Source organism: Pundamilia nyererei, unplaced genomic scaffold (assembly GCF_000239375.1).
Source record: "Pundamilia nyererei isolate P.nyererei 1_Seehausen unplaced genomic scaffold, PunNye1.0 scaffold00001, whole genome shotgun sequence".
NCBI classification, from domain to species: Eukaryota; Metazoa; Chordata; class Actinopteri; order Cichliformes; family Cichlidae; genus Pundamilia; species Pundamilia nyererei.
Genome location: NW_005187402.1, coordinates 8603140 through 8608440, shown reverse-complemented (window position 1 = coordinate 8608440; position 5301 = coordinate 8603140).

Below are 5301 nucleotides of genomic sequence, written 5' to 3'. Positions count from 1 at the left end.
TCTTCCATGACAAAAAAAAAACAAACAAAAACATCCAGCCGCATGCTATTGAACACTACACCTTGTCACAATTCGCCAACGCAGTGACCTTTCTTTGTGCTGAACTGAAAAGAGCCAATTTCTGGAACCTTTATCTGCTTTGCGTGTGGATGAAAGCTATAATTTCAGCCGTTTCTCCAAACATCTTTTGACAGTTCTTTCAGTGTACCTGAATCCCCAGGGTGCCCGCTAGAATATGAGAGAGACACGAGTGCTTTCACAGTCTCAGCACAAGGTGTCAAATTCTTCCGGATGCAGATGCATGCCAGCTTTTACGTCCTCCTGACAGACACGTTTACTTATTCATCCAAGAAATATAAATGCGATGGCAATTAAAACGCCTCTGTGTATCAGTCAAAACCAGCGCAGTAAGGAGTTTGAATTTGAGTATAACAAAAGAATCTGACGGCATCTCGCCTGTATGTAAAACCTTGCGTCTGACTTGCTTAGGAGTTCTCGGAAATTATACTTCACATTATGACTGCAGAGCGCCACGTCCTCCTTCTATTGGACCTGCTCTTTGGTTGGCTGAGTCCTTGCCTGGTATCTATTCTAATAAGCGGCCGAGTTAATCGAGAGCATAGACCAACACAGCTTCCCCCTGGGAGCATCCAGGCAGTGCTGCTGACTGTGGCGCTGACAGCCAGAGAGCATTAAGCACAGGGGTACCGCTGCCCAGTGCAGGTGCTCAGTGAACCATGACGGTGTCATTTCTTTTAATAGGGCAGCTTTTTCTTTTCCTCGTTTTCTTCCTCTCCTCTTGTTTCCCACCCTCTTTCTTTTTTTCCTCCCCCATCTTATATTTTCTTTCTCTTCCTTTGTTCTGCCAATCATTAACTCTTACCAGCCTCCTCCTTCCCAGTTCTCACTTCTTTTGCTTTCTTTCTTTCTTTCTTTAATCCCAGCTCTCATCTGCCTGTTTAAAATGCAAGACGTAGGGATGCAGTTGTTGCCGAGAACCCCAACGGCGTGTGGGGAACTCTAATTGGTTTGCTTAACCTTCAGAGCACAATGAGCAGGCTGTAATGAAGGCTCATGATTCATGGCCAGGTAATAAAGCTGAAGAGGGCCGTTTACCCAGCCGTGCGCGTACACACACACGAGTACTGCAAGACGCTCTGAGTAACGCACAGCTGCATATGGGATTTAACACAACATCGGGAGTATGTTGTCAGACAGGCGTATGGTCCCTAATAAAGCCCTAAGCTATGCTACTCAGAGACTATTGAAAAGCATTCCTTGTTGGCAAGTGATTTTCATCAAAAACATGCAACCAACATGGCAACCAGGTGCGGGTAATTTAAGTGTTGGATGCCAGGAGGGAAAATGATCAGAGTGTGTGACAGTTGACAACATAATGTATAAAAATTTCAGTTGAGCCTTTTTTCGCTTGTGACAAAGAAAGCTACAAAGGTTGTGCACAGGTTTGCGGCAAGCACGCTCTCTCCAAAAGTCCCGTGCATTTCACTTTTTTCAGCCTAAAGCCAAGCCAACCTATCAGCCATGAGTTTCAACAAAGGCCTTTTAAAGTGGACCCTTTGCACCCTGGTAAGACACTTATATGAGAACTAAGGGGAAACTTGTTAGCACCACAAGGCAAGGCTTCCCAGAAAGCTGAATTAGCTTGTGTGTGCATGTGTCTTAGTGTGCTCCTCTCTGCATGTTTGTGTTGTGCATGTTTGATGAAGTTTTTTAATGAACTGGCAGACTCTAGGTGGATATTGCTGTGTCAGGGTATAGTCTCCCTTTTAAGGGCTTCTGAATAAGTTATGATATTTGGAGAGATAATGAAATGGAGGGAAGGAGACAGAGGGCGTGAAGGAGCTGAGATCATTAGCACAAAAGTCGTAATGCAAAGTGACAGCTCGAGGTTTCCAAGGTCAAACTCATTTATGCAGACCAAAAACTTTCACCCTTTTACAGTTTTTGCTACGTTTGAGCAAATAAATATACTGGAGGTAAAAATTCAAGCACATTGTCAAGACTTTATTTTTATCTGGAAATATTTACTTCAAGGTGTAGAAAGCAATAGTTCCTTTGCCTTTTCCATCTAGTATTTACACGGGACTTGACCTTAACAAAATAAAACTTGGCCAAATACCTCCCCCTATAAAGTCGGACTTCTGCTCAGTCACAGTGAGAAATGTGCGGATTGCAGCAGCTAGATGACATCGTTTTTCAGCATAGTGCACCAGCCAAAGCCACTTGTATGAGCTAATGAAACTGCAACACAGCAGTGTGACTGCTGGTTCTTCTACCTGCGTGTCAGGGCAACATTTCAAGCTGGCTTCCACTTCAGCCTGAGTTGACACGTTAGAAATCAGAGGAACCCTGATGCTCTGAAGCACAGATGCACTCTGTCATGTAGGTGCATTGAATTATGGTCATTGCAGTTCACTAACAGGCTCTGGGGGCTTGGTGGCATTAAATCTTGATAGTTTGAAAACTACATCATTTAGGCTTATGTATCGTGACAACTGCAATAAATCAGGAAAAGGGTTACTGGTAATACATCCTCAGGCTAATGTCTTCTGGAAACGCTAACAATCTTTGCTGGTTTAGACAACATATTACCAATATAGTGTAGAAGTGGCCTGGCTTTAAAAACACATAATAATGAGGAATGCACTTAAACTCAGAACGAATCCAGTCTGTCTCAGAGAGAAAAATAGAAACAAGCCAAATTAGCCTTTGCAGTTCCCAGGGAAGAATCATGCATTGCAATTTCTCGGAAGTGGGCAAGTTAACCAGAGACACGTGTGTCCCATTGTACTACTGTGTACAGTGCATGTTGTTATGTCTCTGTTAGCAATGTTTGATACTGTTGTGATTCTTCAAAGGAAATGGGTCATTGATGAGAAGCTGCAGAAATACAGCTGGAAAAAACGAAAGAAAAACTCAGGCAGTACGCTGACATTTCGAAAAAGGATTATCAAGTGCAGCGGATATGGGTGTAAAGTTAATGTTACATTCAGTCCGCTGACTTTCATGTTAAAAATCAGAAGGAATCACTGAGTTCAGGGATTCATGTTAACATGCCACCTTCAGATGTTTGCTGAAGAAATGTCACCATGTTAATCTTGTCCAGTGATTTAGCCTTCCCTATCAAGCTTAACCTGCGATGAATATCAAACAAGTACATTCATGCAGTTTTTTTTTACATTATGTCTTGCTGTGGACAGTACATGCAGCTAGTTGAAAAGGACTGATAAAAGAGCAGAGTATAGTTTAGAAAGACTGCTGCTGCTCGTAGATTTGCAAACATAAAAACCTCAATGTTACAACCGTATCTGCCCTACCTGCAGCAAAAAGCATTCCCCACAAAGCTGATTTTGCTACATGCTTCTAAGGACTGTCTGACACTCAACAGTGCTACAAGTTACCCAAGTAGAACTTGAACAGAAATTCAAGTAACTGGACTGCAGAGGTATTGTAGTCATCACTAGGTAGTTCTAATATTTGAACGTGCCTCTGTTAGAGGTGTCTGTCATTAGTGAGGGTAACCTCAACTTACCTCAATTTACCCAAATATGCTGATAAAGGTTAACTCGTATTTCATTGTTGTACTGGTTGCTTAGATTTCCTGAGCTTTAATCTCATGCTGTCATGCTCATACCAAGCACCTTACTTCTTCACACTATTAACTGTAAGTCATCCATCCACTAGCTGGATCCACATATTTCTTCTCGAATACTGGAATAATGAGTTTCTTAGCAATACACTGGTCAGTCCTCAAAGTTGTTACAAATTTAAGTATCTTCACAGTTTATCAAACAACAGTTATACTACTGACTTTGGTGTTTCCCAGTCCATCTCTGCGAGATGTTTGGAACAAAATCCAGTACAGGTATTCAGGGTTCCAAGATCTAATGACTTGTCTTTTATTGCAACCAGGCTGAGACATTTGGTGCTTAGCTGAGGAGCCAATAGTCCAAAGCTACTATCTGCAGGATTATGACTGAACACCTGTAAGTCTGAATCCTGCCTAGACGCAGCGATATCGTAGCATCGTAGTTCTGTTTGTCCCAAACAGCATGAAGGAGGCCATTCATGTCTGTGTTGTGGGACAGCTGAACGATGGTCATTGCTCTCCAATGTCGCACTCATGTTTGTGTAGAACCTTGTGCAAAGTATTACTTCTATGCGATACTGCAGATTTTGATATTGATCCAATAGCAAGCAAATATACAGCCATTACTGCTGATACCAATATCAATACCAATGCTTTAGACTTCAAAAGGCAGCATGTGTGTCATGATTTATGAATCATCATCAATTAGCCAGATTCTGAGCACATTTCCACCACTAAATCACAATAATTTTTCTTTGCCACAATAATAACACACAATAAAACCAACCTTTCAGCTTTTCATGTACTTTAAAACTAGGTTTTTGTGGAGACCCAAAATGTAAATGAGCTTGTTTCAAATGCACATTGGGTCAAGTCCTGATGTTTAAACGTTATATAGGCTATAAATTAAAGAGGTGTGACCGTTAACACAAAATGCATCAGACATTTTTCATAGTGCATGTTTGAGGTATATTTTTTTTCATTTCCAAAAAATTATTGTTTAACACCAGTCAGTGGGCAACATACTGAACTTACCGGAGAAAAACAAAGTATTGATCCTATCATGCTAGTATCAATCCGATACCAGTACCAGTGTTGGTACAATGGATGTTTGGATCAGTCCACTCACCTCAGAATACCCCTCAAATCACACAGATCTGCACTGCTGCAGATCAACCATCCATCCATCCTAGTATCTGTTGAAATAAAAGTGCTTAAAATGTCCACTTTAAGTCTTCACTTTATGGCTAATGACTGTAAAATCTAAAATCAGATTATATGTGAATCATACTAATGTGAATGACGTTTTTGGCATAGTTCTCTGAGGAGTTGTTATCATAACAGGATGATACTAAAGTGGTCCCTGTATGATATTCAGCCCTGAACAAAGAGATTTGAGCAGTTAAGAGACTCTATCAAATTTACAGTTCAAAGTGTCACGAGCAGCATCACTATCATTGCTCATTGTATCTATGTTGGTTAGAAAGAGCTTCAGCTTCAGCTTCCTGAGGCAGCTGAAGAAATTCAACCTGCCAACACGGACGATGATGCAGTTCTACACTGCAATCATTGAGTCCATCCTCACCTCCTCCATCACCGTGTGGTACGCGGGAGCCACTATCAGGGACAAACAGAGACTGCAGCGTGTTGTGCGCTCTGCTGAGAAGGTGATTGGCTGCAGACTCCCATCT